This window comes from Podarcis tiliguerta (assembly GCF_965153285.1).
Source record: "Podarcis tiliguerta genome assembly, chromosome: 7".
In the NCBI taxonomy this organism is placed as follows: Eukaryota; Metazoa; Chordata; class Lepidosauria; order Squamata; family Lacertidae; genus Podarcis; species Podarcis tiliguerta.
Window position 1 is genome coordinate 46424076 of NC_139540.1, and position 21515 is coordinate 46445590.

Below are 21515 nucleotides of genomic sequence, written 5' to 3' on the forward strand. Positions count from 1 at the left end.
TCATACCATCCTGCCTTCACAGGGATCACAATCACAGGCCTTCTTGGTGTTTCTACCAACCAGGTCTCTGACAGTGATAAGCATGGAAGAGAGAACCTCTTCTGTGGTGGCTCCACACCTTTTGAACTTCTTCCCAGTAGAACTGAAGCAGGTATCTACACTTCAGATTTTTTTGAGGCCTTAAATAATCTGATGGTGTTCTGATTGGTCACCCCAGAATAATTTTTGTTTGTTTGTCCCTGTCACTGATGGTGGATGGAATTTTATTATGTTTTTGGAGTTCCGAGTTAGTTTTTAACTTTGTAAATCTGCTTCATTCTTGATCTTAGTAATGCTTTTTAGGTTTGTTTTTTTTTAAATATACTTCAACTTTTTATTGCTTTTAAGTTGTTTTGGGTGGGCTTTGTCCAAAAGAGTCCTAATTCAATATTTTAAAATAATAAATAATAGATTGCAGGAGGGAGCATTTTAGACGCATCCAATTAGTGCACCATTGCTGATGCACAGGTCCTTTTGGACCCAGAAGAAGGCAGAATGGGCCAAGGCACACTTATGTACACTCCGCCAAGGCACCCGGGGGCCAGGAATGAAACCCCGGCACAAAAGGGTCACCTGAGCCTGTTTACCTTTTCCAGTCCTGATGCACTGAGTTCATGATATATTGCCAGTAGGCAATCATCTCACAGCAGGAATTGCTCTATTATATGTGGATTTGCATGACTTGGTGGGCTAAGAATGGGAGAAGGACTAGACCAGAAACAATTTTCTCCATTTAGCTAGCTATTTCGTTATGCTTTAGGACTGCCTTCCCTAACCTGGTGTAGGCCATATATTTTAGAGTACAATTCTCATCATCCGCAGTCAGCATGACCAATGGTGATGGGAATTGTCTAAAGTATCTGGAGGGGTAAAGCTGGGGTAGTTTGCATTCTAATTCTCAACAGAGAAGAAGCAAAGCCACAGCTGACACTACATTGCACTACCATGAGCAGAGGTGGTACAGGTGATTTGCTTTGCTGTCAGCCTGCAAAACCTCTTCGAGTAGGTCTGCATCATGCAGGACTTGGAACACAGCAGTCAAATAAAATTAAGATGTCCAGGTGTATTGCAATGATACTGAGGTAAATCACATTTATGTTGCATAACTGGTCTTATCACATTTCCAATGAATGCATATGCTTATTACAGTTAACCTGTTTCAGCTCTACTAATGAACTTCACTGTTATCAGACACAGAACATACTCCTGTTGCCAAGCTTGTCATTCAAGCCTGGGATTCCTCTAATCTCTTTTTTGCTGTTGTTCTTTTACTCTAGACATGACATGCATTCCTATTATTTCATGGAGAGAAATATATGGTTCTTCATATTTTCAAGATGACTTCATTCTATCTTAAGACAAAATCTGCATTTACTTGTTGTTGTTGTTTTAAAAACCCCACTACTGCTGTAGCTGCTGGAGTCAGCCCAGGTACAGCAAAATTGCTCACTTTAATAATCACTGCATGACCATAATGCAATATGCAGTGAAACATTATAAATGTACTTTAACACAGAAAAGGCTACTACCATACACTCCTAGGCAGAATATAATATAAATTAACAGATATAAAAACAAAACAGTTAGCTCTCAGAAATGTAGACTCTTTGATTCAGATGTTGAGCAAATAAATACGCAACATGTATATTCCTGAGCTCAGGAACCATTACTTTTTCAAGCTGATCAAGGCATCCTTGCTTCAAAGAAGGATCCGCAGCAGTTCACTTACAGGACTCACTGCTACTCAGTCATGAAATTACCTAACACCAGTCATGCAGGAAAGCCACTTTAACTGCATTTCTAGCCACATATCAGAAAAACAACAACAATCCCATAGAATGGGTCAGGGAAGAGATTAAAGGTGCAAATGGCATCCCTTGTAGTCAATGGCAAAACTTCCATTGATCTTAATAGGTTTGGATTGTCCCCTAAAGCAGCATAGCAACATATGTTCAACTAGCATGAAAGGTCATATGAAAAATGATGAGCATCATTAAACTCCAGCTCCATGACCTCATATTAAAGCCATAAGACAAGCAGCTCCGCAAATACAGAGCTAGGATATGAAAAGATTAAGAGACACACCAGACATATTTGCACTTGTGGATTTATAACCAGTACATAAAAAATTATTTGTTTGTAGCTCATATGTCAAGCAGTCAATTAATATAAATCTAAGATAATAAGAACACTCTGTAGCAGTATCAATGCACATTTAGACTGTATCACAGAAAATTAAACCAAACAACTATGCGCATTTCCCAGTTATTTTCATGCAACTGAAAAATATTGGCAATTAAATTACAAACTGCACTCTGGAATCCAGGGAACCATACTAAATCATGTACTTAAATAACACAAAAGTAACATCTCTCATATATCATTAAAATACATGCTTAATTTTAACAATGTGACAGCAGAATGTGCCTTCAGACTGTATTCAGTGGGATTTAAGACATTGAACATACTGCTGCACCATCCTTAACTATTCAACTAGGATTTGAAACTTCGTGAACTTATCATATCACTTCTTAAACCTGGTGCCCCTGATATAGTCATAGTCACACATTTTAAAAAAATTGTTTAATACATAACTAGCTGCACAAGAATACAGATGTGGATGCATGTTCAGATGTACATTAGAATACACTGCCATTCAGAGAAATACAGAACAGATTAAAATCTATGCTTATTCTGCTACACATTCAGATGTGTAGCAAAATACACATCTAATTTTATGTCTGTGGTTCCCAATACAGCAAGTGATAGGCATGTGCAAGCCTGCTATTAGTGAGAATCTCCCCAATCAGTACTACTGGCCAACACAAACATAAAATGTGGGTGTTTATGAGCAGAGAATATGGCATAATATATCATAAATATGACATTCATATATACATACACAAACATATTTTCTAAACCACACTTTCCTCTAAATTAGAAATACTAAAGAGCCATTTTTCATGTCTCAGAGAAAAATATCTTCATTCCATTACATTTTTTTTTTAGAACTTACCAATAATTTCGATATGATGACCATCACCAGACCATTGTAGTATGTTAACATTGTAGTAGTAGTCAGTGAATCGTACGAGTCAGCACATAAAAAAGAAGGGGAGGGGAAACAAGTTAGTAATTTAATAGCAATGTCACCGGTTTATAAATAATACTTTAAAAGATAACAGTCAAGTGCTGGTATCAGTTAATTGCAGACATCAGCTCCATTAGAGACACCATTAGAGATACCAAAAAAATGAGCAAGATAATATCCTTAAATACTGCCTTGAGTCGATAATAGTGCAGGAGCAATGAGCTAGACATGGAATGAAAAAGAACATTGTTATAACAGAAAGATTCTCATAACACAAAGAGGGAACATGTCAATTTGGGGAGTCTGGTCAAGGCAAACTAGCCAAAAGATTGAAGCAATAACTTGTTCTAAGTTCAAGCCAGAAGGAGAAAAAAGTCCTTAAGGATAGCACAATGTTCTGGGAATTGGAATAAAAGAGCTGGACAAGGAATGTAGCAAGAACCAAAAGACTGACATTGTAAGGAAAAGGCACACCAGGAAGGTGGCTCAAAACAAACAAAACACTTCAGGAGGAGGGCTCTGTGCTTGCCCTCCTCTGCCCCCTCAACATTCAGGGGCCCCGGCCCCTTACTCCAGATATTGAGGGGGCTGAAGACCCCTCAGCCCCCTGTAACTGGCACGCCTGATTTCTAGGATAAAGGCAAAACAAGAGGAAAAGTAACTAACAACTGGTACTTTAAAAAGCTGTATTGGAAACAAGCTGATGTCTTTGATATTTAATCACTACTAGTTATGTTCTCAGATCATGGTCAGAATTAGAATATATTCAAAAACAGAGTGCATGTAACAGTGCCAAGATTTCAAGTGTTCCAAGAAGCCAGTGTTATTGTGTTGTCTGTCACAGTCAATCTGAAAGTTTTGCCCATCTGTTATCTTAGGCCTAAAACTAGCTGACCTTGGAAAATATATACCACTGCATAAAATGTAAGCCCTATAAGAATTTTCAAGCTAAGCCAAAACACTGGATGGCAGTCAACAAAGTTTTAGTCAGAGTAAACCTACTGAAATTAACATAGTTAATTTGGCCTTAACATAGTTGTGCTCATTAATTTCAGTGAGTCTACTTTGAGTAAAACTTAGCTGACGACCACCTAGTATCACTATTCTATACCTGGAAATCTCTAAACTACCCAGGACATGTACCAAAAGCAGTAGTTACCGGTACTTGTCTGATAAACAGCAAGCTCAGGGAACCCTTAAGGTTCACACAAGACAGCAGCAATATAAAATATACTTAGGGAAGAAATCACCTAAAGCATTCCTCTCCTGAGCCACTAGAACACTGAGTGCATACAAAAACCTAGAGTCAACTTAGACTTCTTAACTGCCACCCAGAGGCCACTTTTACATTTCCTCAGTTGGCTATAGGCACAATATAGTAAGCTGTGCGTGTCCAGTTTAGAATAGTAGCAGAAGTAGTAGTAATAGTAATGTGACTTGTTTTACATCGCCATAGAACATTTTTGTTTTCACTATCTGTGATGATTGGGGGAAAGGTGGGGTATAAATAATTATATAATAATAATAATAATAATAATGGGGACAAAATGGATGGTGCTGCATGAACAGTGTATGGTACTATTTTTTTAATGTTCCTCCTTTTTCTAAAACATAAACAAAGCCCTCCTGCTCTACAAATTAAAACACAAGTGCATAACCTCAAAAAGCGAGACTCTGCCTAATCCACCCCTTGCCCATCATGTTTCATCATCATCATTAGTAGTGAGTCTGATTCACAAAGGAAAACATGTTTTTAAACTGATTTCCCATCCTTTGTTTGACGCTCAGAACTCTACTATTATAGTCATTCATGTGTATAGCAAATAAATAATTGAGGGGGGTCAAGCGGGGACAGGCCAGTAGCTACATGCTTCTGCCATCACTGTTCTCATTACTGCTCAAGTTGTGGAAGGTGACTGTCTGGAATGGTAATCTATCCATGGATTCTCATGATTTTCCAAAGTTCTAAAAGATGTGGAGAACCTCCATAGGCATGAAACAATCCCTACTTGAGGCAATCACCTTCCATGAGTCAAAAATGACTATGGACAAAAAAATGAAGGTACGTAGTGTGCTTATCCCTGCTGTATTTTGTGTGCTGTGTCTGTATTAACTTTTCTATAGTTGCAACACCTAAAGAGGAGTCTGCATTCCTCAAACACCCCTACAACTCATATTGCTAATCAAGTGCTAAGGCCATAATTTGGATAAGAAGAAGAAGAAGAGGAGGAGTTTGGATTTGATATCCCGCCTTTCACTTCCCTTCAGGAGTCTCAAAGCGGCTAACATTCTCCTTTCCCTTCCTCCCCCACAACAAACACTCTGTGAGGTGAGTGGGGCTGAGAGACTTCAAAGAAGTGTGACTAGCCCAAGGTCACCCAGCAGCTACATGTGGAGGAGCAGAGACACGAACCCGGTTCCCCAGATTACGAGTCTACCACTCTTAACTACTACACCACACTGGCTCTCACTGGATAAGCCCATGATAGGTCAGACAGAAAGCCATGCTACAGAAACGGGTTCTCCAAGAGAAGCTATTCACATTGGCAAGAACACTGTTTTTTAGGCATTATAGTGCCCAATTGCTCCCCGCACAGCAAGTAGCTAAATGCTTCACGGAACACTGATGTGCCAATTCTGTGTCACTCTTGTCATTTATTCTAAATATAAATCTGAAGAGATTCAAAATTACGCTTCTACTTTACATTCCTGAAATAGCTGTCAAAACAAGAGATTAAATGGATTAGTTTGCTATTGTAGTCACACTGTTCGCTTACCAAGTCCTGAAAAATACTTGCTGCTAACTACTGAAAACAATGCTTTCTCAGCTGCCTAAGCATATAGGTTTGTGTGCGTAATATATTAAGCTGTATATAAGAAAAAAATCTATATTTTAGGGCATGGAATACATTCGGTAATTTATTAGCCAGCAGCATTAACTTTTTTCTCTTAAGGAAGGGAAATGAAGGTTGTAAATTGTTGATCTTCATTACAGTGTCAGGAATTTTTGCCTTCTATCTTACAGTGAGGAGGGCTTTATGTCTCCAAATAGTCTTTTCAGCTACAATAGGAGAACAGTACAGCTATCTATTTCCTGATATTACCTTTCTTCAAGCAAGCAAAAGGCTTTATCTAGCCAGTATAAAATCAAGTGATTATATTTTGCAAAGCATTTGAAATCAATAGTTTACTGAGAAAATGTTCAGGGCAAGATATATTCAACATTTCCAGAATTTCTGGAGCCATACATATATTTCTGAAAAGAAAAAATAGTACATAAAATTGTACTGTTCAGAATACTTCATGCATTTTGGATATGCACATTCATTTTATTAGAGCAATATAAATAAACTTGAGTTAGGAATGCTTTGGAATAAACAAGAATGAAATCAATCAACCCTGCTGAAACTTTGCAATTTCCTGGGGGCATACACAACCATCCTCATACATGCCTGAGGCTCTGTAACCTAGTAAAAGGTTATGTGTGGTGCTTTTAACCTTTGTTGCATCTGCATCGTGGTGGAAGGTATTTTGTTAAGCAAGATTAAGCAAAATGTCGGCCCAAACAATGCTGTTCCTGGATCCAAGACCTTCAAGAAATTCACTGGAGACCTACTGGAGTCCAGGGTGCTGTGGTAGACAGTGGCGGAGCTTCATGCTCTGGCACCGGGTTGGGTGGAGAGCAGGCGGGGCTGGCGGGCGTCCCGGGGGCGTGGTGCGCTGCCCGCAGGGGTGTAGTGTGCATCCTGGGGGCATAGCACCCAGCGCAGGTGGGGGGCAGCCGCGATGGCGCCCCACCAGGATCACGCTGCTGGGGGCAGTGCACTCCCCCCCACACACCTCTTCCTCCGCCAGTGGTGGTAGACTCACCCTCATATCCCTCAAGATCTCCAAGGCAGAGAGAATATGACTGGTTAATCATGGAATGGAGAAATGGTCTGGGTGCTTGGAACAATGGCTTTCAGCACCCTCTAAATGTGAAAAGTTCAGCCTTCTTGGTTCTCTTGGGACAATGAAATGAAAGGGTAGCTAGCAGGAGTAACAGTGGAGAAAATCTCAAGACTAATTTGATGGGTTAGAACTCATTCTGTAGCCTACTCTGTAGCAGTGATGATGCTTGTGTCAACACAGCCAGTAAATTATATCATCCCAACAGAGTGACATCCATTCAGAGCTGACCTAAATGGTGTTACATATTAAACTCCCATTAGCTTGCTGTTACCAGTTTGTAAAACATCTGGCCAGTCAAGATGCTCACATTTGCATTAGATTCCACATTAAGTGGAGTACCATATTTTTTGCCCCATAGGACGCACTTTTCCCCCTCCAAAATGAAGGGGAAATGTGTGTGCGTCCTATGGGGCGAATGCAGGCTTTCGCTGAAGCCTGGAGAGCGAGAGGAGTCCGTGCGCACCGACCCCTCTCGCTCTCCAGGCTTCCTGCAGATGTCCGCAAGCTCAGGCTTCCCCCACCCCAGCCCCGCACCTGGGGGAAAAATAATTCCCCCCCTTTATTCCCCCCCCAAAAAAGTAGGTGCGTCTTATGGGACGGTGCGTCCTATAGGGCGAAAAATACGGTATCTACAGCTATGACTCAGGTGTCTGGTTTTCCTGTTTCTTCAGCCTAAGGATGTGGACAAGCTACCTGAAGAACTGAAGTCAAGCGGTACTTCTTTGGATCCTTACCCATCTTGGCTGAATAAGAATACTGTACCAGAGCTGAGTATGCTTCCTTGCATGGGGACTATGTTCCAATTCCAATACTAAAAGAAGGACTTGTGAGCCCCCTTTCACCTCCACTATCCTTATTTGTTACCAGCTAGGCTTTAACTTCCCATTTTTTGAGTAAGGTGTAGGAGAGAGTAGTGGCAACTCAGCTGCAGGTTGGATTTAGATCTGTTCCAGACTAGCGTATCACAAGGCTGAAACCAGCTTAATGACTTTGGTGGGTGACAGGCGCCAGACACTGCACAGGGGAGAGTCTTCCCTGCTGGTTCTGCTGTACTTCTCGGTGGCTCTGATATCATCCTTTTATAGGATTTCCTGCAGCAAATGGAGCAAGTGGATGAGTTGCCAATGGGTTACCTTCCCAGAATTTCTATCTTCAAGCATTTCTGCTGTAGTCTGATCGTGGAAGTGATGCCAGGTTGATGATGAAGCACCTTCCACATGGTTTGAACTGTTCAATGTCCCACACAGAATGGCTGCCATTGTATCTACTTTGTCCCTCGGCTAAGTGTGGGGAGTAGCACATACATGGCACCTTCATCCTGTCTGTTATGTGCTGTCAATTCGTACCATCTCCATCTCTGTATAACGAAAGTTATGAAGCTGAAAATGTTGGTTCAGCTCCATGCAGCAATTTTAGGGGCAATTACTTCTTCAGCCGACACTGAAATTACAATTTTTCAGGCATCACGTCAGCTGTGAATATTTTGGAGCACAGTGGATATGCTATTTTTATAATGTATAACATAACCCTTCATCAACCCACCTTCCTTTTTTTCCTCCCCCCCCTTTTTTTTGCTGAAATATCTGTTATTGGCCTAGAGTGCTAACTGCCCAAGATCTATTACTTCCCAACTTATTTGATAGAGAAGCAGCACATTATCCCACTTCATGGCAGAACTATATACTTGGTAGCTCATTCGTCAATAGGCAGAATACAAATAGTGCAGGTAGAAGTGTGAAAAATGCTTTGGATTTTTTTAGAACATTATGACTCATATTTTATCCATCCAAAGTATGGATGAGAAAAGTGAGAATGATTTAGCGAGAAATGAATCATATGCACCAAATATGCACATTGGTAAAACTGGAAAAGGAAACAGCAATAAAACCTTGATTCTGCAGCTATATTGAATAGGATTTTAGTGAGCAACTCACAACACAATTGTCATGCTCCTACACAAAAGAAAGTCCTATTGAGGTCTATGGGACTTACTCCCAAGAAAGGGTATAGTATTACAGGCTCAAGAGTAAAGTCAAATACTGAGGTTTGTTGTTTACTTTTTTTACTGTAACAATACACACAAAAGGACACCACAGAATTATTGCATGTTTGGATTATGCATCTAAATTGCCTCTAGAACAGAAAATTTCTAAACATAATGTAGTATTTAACAAGCCCCCTCCAAAAAGAAGTTGGGCAAATGAAGCTGCAATTCTGTACCCACTTAACAGGGAATAAAATCCCTTGAATTTAGTGGGGCTTACTGCTGAATAGGCATGTATAGGATTGCACTGTTATTCTCTTACACACACACTTCAAAAAAAGAAAACTGACATATTGTTCCCTTACAGATTTTACCCACAATCTAACAAAGTTGGAGGCATTCATCAATGCCTCTAATTCTAAGTAGGCTTGTTATCATTAGAAAAATAAGCATTATTTGTGTAATCCTATATGGTTACTCAGAAGAAAGTCTTATTTAGTTTAAAGAGGCTTCTGAGCAAAATTTAGAAATAATTTTAGTCGCTATGGTGGTGTTTTGTTAAAAAAAGAAAAATAGTGAATAGTATATGTGGCATAAAATTCAAAATGTCAGTCCCAGATTTTGCCTCATTATCATCAATGTCACTGCCATTTTCCTATTCTTTGCTTGATTTCATGCTGTTAAACCTCTTATCTGTGCATCAGTGTGATCAGGATTATTCAGCAGTGGCAGCTGCTGAATAAGGCCAAAGCATTTCAGTTGATTTCTGAAACAACTGCATTTCTAACCTCTTTTGACCCACTCTACAGACTAAACAGGAGTTCAAAATTTAATTCCCAATCTTGTTCAATGTTTTTGTCACTCACAATAACGTTAAGCTAAAAATGTGCCGGTGTTAAAACATTGATCTCCTTCCTCCCCCCCCCCCCACCCTTTAGAAGTGCATTTATGCTGCGATCTATAAAGAGACACTAATATGATCAACTTACAGGGATCAACAACATATGTGGTGTTGCTTACATTACAAGAGCAAATAATGAAGCTATATTTAGCCTCTTATAAAACATTCTGAGTATTTGGGCGATGGTAACCATTACATACATAAAGACTTAAGTAGATACAGTGAAATTAAAAATAGAAGCGTTGGGGTTCAGGAACCATTCTCCATCTAAACATATCCATAGATCAATCAATATAAGGCACAGATACTAGTAGTCACATGAAATAAGGGCTTTCTAGTAATTAATAAACATTGTACTGTTCAAGTGCAAGCTCAGATATGGCACGAAATCTGCTTTGGCCTGTGAAATAATGTGTCTGCCTGCCGGGGGAGGGGTGCAATGACTCTTACAAGTGCTGCTCCAAGACTCTTAGCATGCTTAATACCCTGGCTGGCTGTGACGTGAGGAGGGGACAAAAAACTAGGAGGGAAGGTGGAATTGAATGAGTGCCCTGGAAGACGGCAGCACCAGTTGGCTGGAAACCACACCATAACATTTTGTTGGGCATCTCTCTTGGCTCACCAATTCTTTAACTGCTTTAGAAAAGTGGATAAGGAAATGGGTCTTGCAAAATACATCAGAGTTTATGTTCTAAACATGTCACAGACCCATTCACTGAAGTCAGTAAGTAATTGCAGGCAGTAGGTTCAGCATTATCCACAAGTGCAATCAGCTGTTTGTGTAATATTACTGAAGACTCAAGAACTTTCCTGACACAGGCAAAATGCACCTTGAATCTGCTGACACAGTTTTTTAAAGTTTGTACTCTGATCATTATTAGCCATTGATGCACCATAACCCTATCCAGTCTGCAGATTTCCCTTCTGAAACAACACCCTTCAGCAGAATCCTAGCCCAACCTTTTCTAGGCTTGCAATTAGCCGGCCCAGTTGACTGATCTCTGACTAGTCCCTCACTCCCCTTGTCTTTAGCATACTTTAGCATAATGAAATGCAACTGCCCATATGCTATTAGTATTGTACATCTAACAACGCTCTCTGACAGTCAGCAATTAGCTTGGGCAGCCACAGCCTATAATGTCGCACAAGCAGTGTGTGGAGCAACTGTGTTCTACAGAGAGAAAGATAAACAGGCACTCTTGGAAGCAGTCCAACTTTAAGAAGAAGAACCCCAAAGTGAGCTTACTAAAAAAAGAATCCTAATTACTGCTGCAGATAAGGCAGGCCCTTTAGAGTTTACTCTTCAGCCCCCTCACAGCTAAAGTAGCTGAAGACTGCTATGTTTATTAGTTAATGTTTCTCCAGTTCAGTCATTCTTTTAATTCCTATTTGTAGTAGCTAAGCCGAGGTGAGGAAGCAATCTAGGCAAGTAACAAGTGTTAAATGAAATATATTTTTCTACCTAGCTAACTTTATTTTCATTTCCTTACCATTTCCCTTGAATATCAAGCTGTATGGAAGGAATCACATATTTACTAGAATTGAAATATTTAAAATGTAATGAATGTAAATCCATTAAATGAAAATTTAGAGTTTGTGTGTGTGTGTGTTTACCAGTTGAAAATGTAAAAGACTTTGCTGCTACCTAGTAACTTTTTCTTTTCTTTTTTTACAAACAATACTAAATAACTTTTAACAAAGTGACAAATGGAAGACAGAAGGGATACAACAGTGGATTGAAGAGGGGGAGAGATTGTGGTTAACAACTATATCTTCATTATTACAAAAAGAAAAAGAAAAAAAGAGATTATGCATTTTGGCAAAACAAATACTGAAACTTGTTTCACAATTTGGAAGGAGGCAGTCTATGCATTAAAACTTTATTTATTTAACCTACAAATTCATCACTAAAGACGGGAATACTTTCATATATGATTAATATAGTCCATACCACCTAAAAGCCAACAGTTTATTCTTGTAAAGCAAATCATCTCTCTCGCACGCACGCACGCACACACACACACATCTGTTAAGGCCATTTCCTCCTGCTTATGTTTCTATCGATGCTGTGACTCCAACCTCCTTATAGTGTCTAATAATTGTTGTCATCTGATTGTTGTTGTCCCACAGATGGCGCCACAGAGTGCCTACAGTCTCTCCATACATTAGAGCACTATAACTCCTGGTGGGTGAGACAGCAAGAATCCTGTGTGTCAACTCATTCCAGAAGAGAATCAATCCATAGTCCAGCCCAGCACTCTGCCGAAGATCTAGGAGTTTAGCTTGCTTCGGTCCCGTCCCCCTTAATGAAATAACTGGAATTACAATACAACCTAAGCAGTGGAACTGCAGAGAATTCACACAGTACAATCTGGCTTTCCCCTTCCCCTCTTCCCTTGACAGAAAAATTCACATTCCTTGAATGGTTTTCTCTAGTATTCCGGGGAGGACAAAGAAGGAAATGGTGATACTAACAGACTTTGATCTTCCCCCAGTGCTTATCCATGGTTGCATCCCTCACATTCTACCATATCAGTTATACACACATATGCTAAAACCAAACTCATCTGTCCTAGTGCTGACCTGGATGTAGCCAAAATAGCACCATTCACACACAAAGGAGAGGCATCAGCAGTTTGGGGAAACCCCAAGGTTTGCAGTCTTGCAGAAGAGAGGAAAATAGCTTTGGGAGAGGAAGCCCAAAACAGCTGAATGAGGGGAATGCTGGTAGGCTGCTGGTGAAGGGGAGGAAACAACAGAGTGGAGCATCGAGGCTGAAATCCTGGACAGAAGCACCACGCACTGCAACATTTTGTTGCAGCTCTGACGAGCATTGTTTTGCAGTCATTCCTTTCCTACCATTCCTTTCCATCGATCCTTGTACTGATTATTACAGATCTACCTACAGTAGAAATGCGAATTTACTTAAAATAAAAATAAAGAGGGGTGGGAAATATGCAGAGCGCTTGCTTCCCGTTCACGCGCACATCTCACGGAGCGCAGAGGGAGGTGAACACCTGCTCGAGTGCAGCAAATCTCAACATCTGCCAGAGTTCAGCATGCAGGTTAAAAAGCCCTTTGGAAAGAGGTGAACGAAGTGAAGAGATCCTCACCCTTTCAGCTGTGCTCCACAAGCCCTACGAAAATCAAAGCCCGAAGCTTCCTCACCGGCTTCCGAGAAACAGACGGGCGAACAGCAAGTCCCTCCCGGAGCCAAAGTTCCTGCTGCTGCTTCTGCGCTCCCGGCTTGTCTGATTCCAGCAACGGGCTGGAAGAGCGGGGAGCGCAGAAGGCGCGCGAAGCAGGCGAGGGGCTGCGCTGGGCAGGGCGGGCAACGCGAAGAAGCATCCAGGACAGCAGGGCTGCGGCTGCGGCTGGGTGGGGACAGGACTCCGAGAGGATTACACACACTCACGCGCGCACACACACAGAGCCGAGCGCCGACCTGGGAAGGGCGGGGGAGGAGCGCGAGCGAGAGGCTAATGGACTTCTTAAGCTCGGCACGGGCGGCCGGAGAGACTCGCTGAGGGGAAGAGACGCTCCCCAGAAGTCCTGGGGGAGCTGCGGGAAGCCGGGCGGCGGCGGCGGCGGAGAGGACCCCCCCCCCCGTCCCGCGGCATGTTTTTCTCCCCTGATACCTATCTAGCTCCCTTCCATGCCTCCTCGCCGGACGCAGCAGGGCGGCGAGCGCGGCATCTGTCCCTCGCCCAGCCCTTCCCGCTGACCTCAAACCAAGGGCAGGACGCCGCTCTCCGGCGTCGCATCGAGCAGAAGCCGCTCGGGTCCGCCGCCCTCCCTCCCTCAGACTTGGCCGCGCGGGACAGGAGCAAGAAGCGGCGAGGCGCCTCACCTGAGAGACCCGCCGCCAGCAGCAGCGGCCGCCGAGAGTCCCGCTCAGCCCCCGCTGGCCGCTTCCTGCTGGGAAAGTAGCGCGGGCGCCAGCCGGCGGCAGCTTTCGCCCAGGCTCCGAGGAACCAGGGTGGCGCGGCTCCGGGGCGCGCTTGGAAACCCTTCAGGGCGGCGGGAGAGCCAGCGAGCGAGCTGCCAAGCCGGGCGGCTTCTCCTCCTGACGCTCCTTTCCCCACCTGCAGCGGCGGCGCTCGCAGCCCTGGGAGCCTGCCTGACAGAGCGACCCGAGCGCCGCGGCCACGCCCCTGCTCTCCAAAGCGCCTCCCCATTGGTGCGCCGTCGGATTCCCACTGGCCGCCCCGCCCCGCCTCCTCCTCCCCCTCCCGCCCTGGTGTGCGCAGTCTGGACGCCGCTGCTTTCCGCAGGGAGAGGAGAGATTCTGATGGGCAGCCAGCCCTGGAGCAGACCTGTCGGGCCATTTGCTCGCGATGATGGATGGCTGTTTGGGACGGAAGAAGCGAAAGCTAAATGGAACTTTTATAGAGCTGGGAGAGGAGGAAGGCTGCAGAGCGAACTCTGCTCGTCTGGCTTCCAGAGGTTGCTGAACTGCAGCACCCACCACCCCTAGCCAGAGGCATGATGAGGCACCCTTGGCAAGGAGCGGCCCGGAAAGCACGTGGCTCCTGGCCACTCTGAGCCAAAGTGGAGGGGCGCTATTTTTGCAGCCCTCCCCTGGACCTGCGCCCTTGGGACCAACCTGACCAACCCCTAGGTACGCCCTTGTCCCTGCCCATTGGCACTGCCGACTGGCGCGGATGGGGTCCTTCTGGTTGCAGCTCCTTGCCACAGAGGTAGAAAGGGACAACTAGATAGTCCGGAGTCGCTACTAACCTTTCTTTCATCTTCCAATAACATCACAGATTCCCATCCCTGAATGCGTAAAGCAGAGATGGAAAACCTGTGCTCCTTTCCCCATGCTGTTGGGCTCCAGTCAGCATAGCCCACCGGAAGTACACCTGGGGGGCCACAATTGTGTGCTTACAAGATGACTGCAGCCAAGGGATACCTTTTCCACACACTTTATCAGCCCCCTCCTAGAGTCACACAGCCTGTGCCACAGAGAGGAAGCAAGTGATCACATTCATGCAGGGTGCATGTCAAGAAAGTGAACAAAGCCATTGCCTTTGAATTAAATTATATGGCCAAGGAGTTAGGCTTCTGGTAAATGCTGGTCCATTGAACAGGGAGGGAACACAGAGGCTAAGACTTGTGGGAATGTTCAGGGATGCAGGAGAGGATATATTGTTTGATTATAGCCTTTCCAACTTGTGTTAACAAGTTCCACAATTTAGCAGAGTAACATTCCCCTTTTTAAACTCACAGAGGATGCATTTGCTCAGGCTCGCCACAGCCTCTATAATAACTGTCCTGGTATTTTCCCTTTTTTCCCTCATAAAAGATAAGAAACGACACAGCCTTCATAAAAGTATAAAAAGAGTTTACTCACTCACATTCTGTTCACAGTTGGATCCCAGAAGGCATACTTAGCTTAGAAAAGTAACATACACCTGGAAACTATCCCATAAAGAGACAGTCCCTTTGTCCTCTCTTGGCTGGAAGCCTAGAGAGCATCTTTGGCTAAGCAGATGTTGCTTCTTCAATGAAAGTAGTCGGAGAGAGAGAGAGATGGTGGCCAGTCCTATGCTTTTGTTACCTGCACAGGTGAGGCCATGCCCACCTCTGGTCACATGTAGAGGAATTCTGTCCCAGACAGGAGAAACAGGAAGTTTCAACTGGCTGGTCCAGACATCCCCTTTTATGTCCACTCTAGGGATGTTGTACTTGACTGCTCTTGTGTTTCACATCCCACAAGACAAACCCCAAGATCAATCCATTAATTCATGGCAGAGAACTCAAAACATACAGTGCAAACTTCCACAGGCCTGCCTACCTTTTGCCTGCTATCAGCTCTCCCTTTACAACCACAGTAGTCAACAGGCCCTTCTGCCTGCCACTCCTTGACCTACAGGTAGAAATGAGCAGCTAGCATAGCCCTGCTTTCTCTTGCAGCTGCTGTTTTGACACCACTTCTATACAGGGATCAAACAAGAATGTCACACTCCCTTGCTATGATCGGTGTCTTGCTCGCTAGCCTAAAACTTGGTGGCTACATGTGGCATGTGGCATTTCAAATGTTGCAATCATGTATTACATGCCCACATTTTGGGCTTTCCTTGATCACTGTGTGTGAATGCAGTCCATGTGTGAACAAAATTAACAGTCACACACAATAAAGCTTTTGTCTTTCTTGTCTGTCAATGGGTGCCCTCGGTATAGGAAGAAAGGGGAATCTCCCACACACAAAAAGCTGGCAGTTCAACTTGGGTTGCACTGATGGGGTAACACCAGGGAATTATTCTAAGTTTATGCCTATGTAAATGAAATCAACTTGTACTTTGTTCTGTGTTGCTAAGAGAGCCTTGCAGCTTTCTCACGGAGCTGTCTCAATACAGAAATAGGATGCTCTATAAAAGCAGCAAGGATTTGATTTTTCTCTGCCCACGCTTTAATGCTGTTTAATTCTTCTTGGTAATGGCATTCTAGATTTATAATGGAAAGGCAAGGCCAGTAGTTGGCTTGCTTCGGTTCTATTTTATTTAAGATTCTATTGAGAAATCAGAACTTCGAGGCACTACTTCAGTCTTCTGGAGCAGGTACAGGAAAGTCAATACCTTGTAGACAAGTTTTCCAGTAACCCTCCCTCCCTTTCTCCAGTGAAGTTTGATTTTAGTAAAAGAGATTGCCCCCCCCCCCCGATTTATCAACTACTAGTTAAATTAATTATTGAATTCCTTTAAAAAAACAAAAAAGAAAGAAACCAGCTTAACTGGTAGGTAGATTATTGCCTACAATATCAATACTCTTCTATTTTATTCTAGGTATGTCCATGTTCTCCATAGGAGTATATTCTGGATCCCTACTGAGTGAAATAGCTTAATCACCCTGCAGCAACACACTGTCTTTCTTTCCTTTGCAGAGACAACACTGAGTAGGTTAATGGTATCCATTGATTGATCCATGCAGACAGTGACCACAAAGGAAAGCACAGTCTACTTTGCAATTGCTAATAAGCAGGAAAGATAAGCCACCATAAAGCAGCTGAACTGACATAGTAGGGAGGCAAAGGAGAAGGGAAATTCATTTTGCCACCCTTACAGACTTTCAGCAGTGCAAAGCCACCTTCTGGCCCCTCAGTCCTTCTCTTTGCCAGTTCCCAGAGTTGCTCTAATTTGGAAAAACAAGTGCTTTGTGCTTCAGGATATTCACAGCCTTATAAGACTGGCTGTGACCTGGGAATTGTCTAGTCCACTCATGTGCATTGAAACAGAATCTCTATACCCTATGCTCCAACATTAGTCGTTATCAACTTGATTCTAGTGTGCAACAACTAGCAGAGAAGTAGTAACCACGATACTCTGGTATCCTTCACTAGAAGCTATAACTCAAGAGATGGAGCAAGTGCTTTGCATAAATCAGTTCTCCCTCCTCCAATCTTCAATTAAAGGCACCCTGAGTCATTGTCCAATCGTATGCAGGAATGAAAAACTCCACACAAGAGATGGGAGCCAAGGAGTGCTGTTGACAACTTGTAGTGTCCATTCGTGCTCATGGATGAATCAGTGCATGAGCCCCAGGGGCTGGGTCATATTATGTAAATATTAGTCGCTTTAGAAATACCTACTTAGAGTTTCAAAATAAAATATCAACCTCTAGGTTTTTCCCGCTTGTACAGCATGAAAGAAAATGTCACTGATTTGAATTTGATGTAGGGATAACAGCTTTTATGCCATGGAATGTTTTCCTTCTCTGCTCAGTGGTATTTGATTTCTGAAGGAGTAAAAAATGGTTCTCTAGGGACAATTATATATTTGAGATAGGAAGATGTGGTAGACCAAGCAGCTTATGGAGTGACTGCGTGAAGTACAGACAATTTGCTGGTATAACACAGCTGCAAAATAGCTAAGTGAGACAAAGTATATTCTGCACTGAAAAGTTCTATAGGCCTGACTTAACGATAATAATGAATGTGAGATGATGTCGTGCATCTCTTTTAAAGCTGAGAAAGCTAGAACTGTTATGCAGTATATATATTTTTAATGCAAGACTTTTGCAGCAAGATAATAATAATAAAAAAACCCCTCCTGTTATTTATCACAAGGTATTCAGAATCATGGTTGGTGGAATCTCATTTGCGGAATCCCTTCCTTAGTGATGGAAGTCCTTTTCACCACTGCACTAATCCCTACACATGTGAACACATTATTTTTTCTGAGATCTGCTTAGAAGAATAGATGATACAACATGACAATCTGTGATCACACCCAATTTTTATTTTAAAACATGTGAAATCTGGACCTGCTTTAAGAAATAAAGAGGTGGCTAATGTTTTTGTGAATAGCATTTATAAATATTCTCAGCCTGACAAATTTTGTGGCTAGAGACCAATGCTGAAGAGACATCTGCAGGCGGGGGAAGATGAAGGTGTCTAGTTGTGCTGCTGCACATGCACCATGGCGTGTCTTGTCTCTGCGCTGCTCCCTTCAGCCATTCCTAAAATTCACAAAATGTGTTCATAAAATGTTTCTTTCTAGTGTTATTTGGCTACTGCAGAACAAACAGCTTCCTGAGGTATATTTTAATGGCTGTGGCATCTGTGGCATGAGAAGGCAAATTTGTTGATGGCAACTCTTCTTTTTTCACCTTCTCGGTCTACCCTCTTGCCTTGTGTATTGAAGATAATGAGGCCATTCTCAGAACAGGCCACTGCCTTTTTGCTACCATTATTACATGTGCTGCCATTTGTGTACTAAGAGGTCCAGATGCTTGTGACAGCTTGATTTCCTGGAGCAACCTACAAGGACACTGCAAGAAAGGCAAAATGCTTTAGCTTCAGTGACATGGAGGGGGAAATATTCTGCAATGTGACAGTAGCAATGCTACAATTTCGTAACACTTTCATCTCAAATGTTTGCTTTTCTTTAGCTTCTGACAGCCTTAAGCATCACCCTTTCAGCTAAATTTCTTCTCCAGGCTGGAGAGATTTATACTTGTATACATTTAAACTGACTGTTTTCTATCAGTTGTTTTATCTGTTTGTTTATGTTACTCCCCCCCCCCTACAGTTAAAGAGGATAAGATGACTTATTGACTATGCCAATGTTTCTCAAACTTTGATCGCCAGCTGTTGTTGGACTACAACTCCCATCATCCCTGACCATTGGTCCTGCTAGCTAGGGACGATGGGAGTTGTTGTCAAACAACGGCTGGAGATCCATGTATGAGAAACACTGGGCTAGCTATATCATTAAATGCTTCATGTGTGTATTGTAAATCAGGGATGGAAAACTGTGACCCTCTAGGTGCTGCTGGTCTATAGTTTCTTTGATCCCTGACCATTGGGCCATACCGGCTGGGGCTGATGACCAGTCCAACAAGAACTGGAGGGTGGCAGCTTGGCCATCCCTGTCTTAAACCATGATTCTTAAAGTTTAAGGAAGATCTCTATATACAAAACTGCAAGCACTAATTAGGAGAACTCTGAATTCTTCTTGAACTCCAAACCTCAATTTAGGTGTCTTGTTTGGATGAAAACGTGGGCGTGCTGCTTCCCCTCTTCCAAATCAGAGGAACACAAGCAATTGTCTGGATAATATGTCTTCCTACTTGTACTGATTAGGAGTGCTTGGAATTCAAGACAACAAATGCTTCCCTCCCCTATAGGATTTCCTCTGCAGTTTTATTCTCTGGACGTCCACATGGAGTTGCAGTGCAATGACAGTTAGAAAAAAGGACCAGTGAGTACTATCAACTTTTCCCCATAATAATGCACACCATCTGTCTGAGAATAAAGCAACTAAGGGGGAAGTATGTCCAGTTATTCTTTTCTGTGAATTGCCAGGTTGGGCAGGGCATGAAAGAGTTCACAGACTCATCAGGATTTTTGTTCCTCTGGATTTAAAGGTTTTGTGACATGTAGCTCAGGATGGATAATTGTGTTGATTTTGTTTTGTCTCAGATTCTAATTTTCCCAGTCTTAGGTTTCATTCTCCACATTTCTGCACCAGTCCTCCTGAAGATATATTAGCATTTTAGTACAAATTTCTCCTATTATCATGGCTGGCTCACTCATGAGGTGAGGCAAGGCAGTGGCCTCAGGGTCCAGACTTTGGGGGGGGGGGGGGAGGCAGCTTCTGAGGAGTGTGCTGCTTACTACCGCCTGCGTACCGCCTGCGTTTGTCAACCTTCTCTGTATATCCTGCATGCCCTGATGGGCAGAGTGGCATTTTCTATATTGCTTCTAGTGGCAAAATGTCCTGGGGCTGCCTAACAATAATGCATGTCTTTGTATGCAATATTGCCGGATATACTGATTTTTGCAAGCCATATCCCCTAATAAAATGTATTTAAGATTCTATTTTCTCTTATTGATCACCTTTATGCACACTTTACCCTAATATGCACATCATTTGATTGGGAAACTACATAGCAAAATTCAGAGAAGTGTGAATTTTGAAAGTTTGCATATTGTTACAGAAGATGTAAATTTCTTCTCCATCTATCCATGGATAATCTCAAACCCTGGAGGAGATAGGCAGTTTGGGGTTACCTCATTCATAAACCAGGAAGCCACATCTAACATGCAAAGTGTCACAGCCCCAAATGCAGTTTACCTAGTTTTGAAGTAAGGTAATCTGGGAACAATGTTAGAAAGAAATGTTGGTTAGAAAAGGCCCAGAGATCTCCAGATATGCGATAGAAGAAACAAAAGTATTTCTTTTCTTGCAGGATGTCATTCTAATGTGAAGTCTTGTGAAGTTCAATGCAGCCTTTCATAGAGCAGTGGATCCTTACGGAGCCATTATAACAGTCTGTTTATTTACCTGTGCTGAGAAAGGATGAATGGGAAACAGGAGGTGAAACCTGTGGCACCAGAAGGCAGAAACATTGCAGGTCCCAGAATAAAAGCAAAATCAAGGCAAAGCACTGAAGCAGACTTTGATTGCAACTGCTCTCATGAACAGCTCAGAATTCCTCCAGTCCCACGCAGGCAACTGCAGATTGCATAGAATTATTTCCCTTCTGATTAAGCTCATGAGGATAAGCTGATGGAGCACATATTCCCTTAATTGTCCATTTCTTTAATATGAATTGCTTCAGTAAAGCCCCCCTGGAAGAAGAACTAGTTTTCTCTCTCCAACTTCTCCCCACTTCAGTCACACAATGCATTCTGTTGAGTAAGTTTTGAAGAATGCTGGATGGCTACGTGGGAGCCGGTTGAAGTTAAATCCTTCGAAGACAGAGGTCCTGTGGCTGGGACGGGACGATATGGGATTGGGGGGGCAACTCCCATCTCTTGCGGGGACGCAATTAGTGCCAGCACCGTCCGTTAAGAGTTTGGGTGTAATCTTCGACACCTCCCTTTCCATGGAGGCGCAGATTGCAGCTACAACAAAGGCGGCATTTCTCCATCTCCGCCAAGCTAAGCAGTTGGCTCCTTACCTCTCTCGCCCTGACCTAGCCACTGTGATCCACGCGACGGTCACCCCCCATACTGGATTATTGTAACTCGCTCTACGTGGGGCTGCCCTTGAGACTGACTGAGAAACTCCAGCGGGTGCAGAATGCTGCAGCGAGACTCC

General features: G+C 43.0%; 1 protein-coding gene and 1 long non-coding RNA gene across 18 annotated transcripts in view; one reads left to right on the forward strand and one right to left on the reverse strand.

Moving 5' to 3' along the window:
• EPB41L3 (erythrocyte membrane protein band 4.1 like 3) overlaps positions 1–14123 on the reverse strand; it is a 129373-nt gene extending 115250 nt beyond the window's left edge. For 9 of the 17 annotated variants that reach the window (XM_083450086.1, XM_083450071.1, XM_083450087.1 and 6 more), the window contains exon 1: positions 13817–14123. The gene's annotated coding sequence lies outside the window, so the exon portion shown is untranslated. Of the gene's footprint in view, positions 1–13079; positions 13196–13816 lie in introns of those variants that run through there. The other 8 variants (XM_083450070.1, XM_083450085.1, XM_083450069.1 and 5 more) reach the window with 2 other exon arrangements.
• A 97-nt stretch (positions 14124–14220) lies between these two features.
• Positions 14221–20288, forward strand: LOC310681797. Its single transcript, XR_014513630.1, has 2 exons — positions 14221–14587; positions 18035–20288. It is a non-coding gene; the product is annotated as an uncharacterized lncRNA (long non-coding RNA).
• Positions 20289–21515: the final 1227 nt, after the last annotated feature.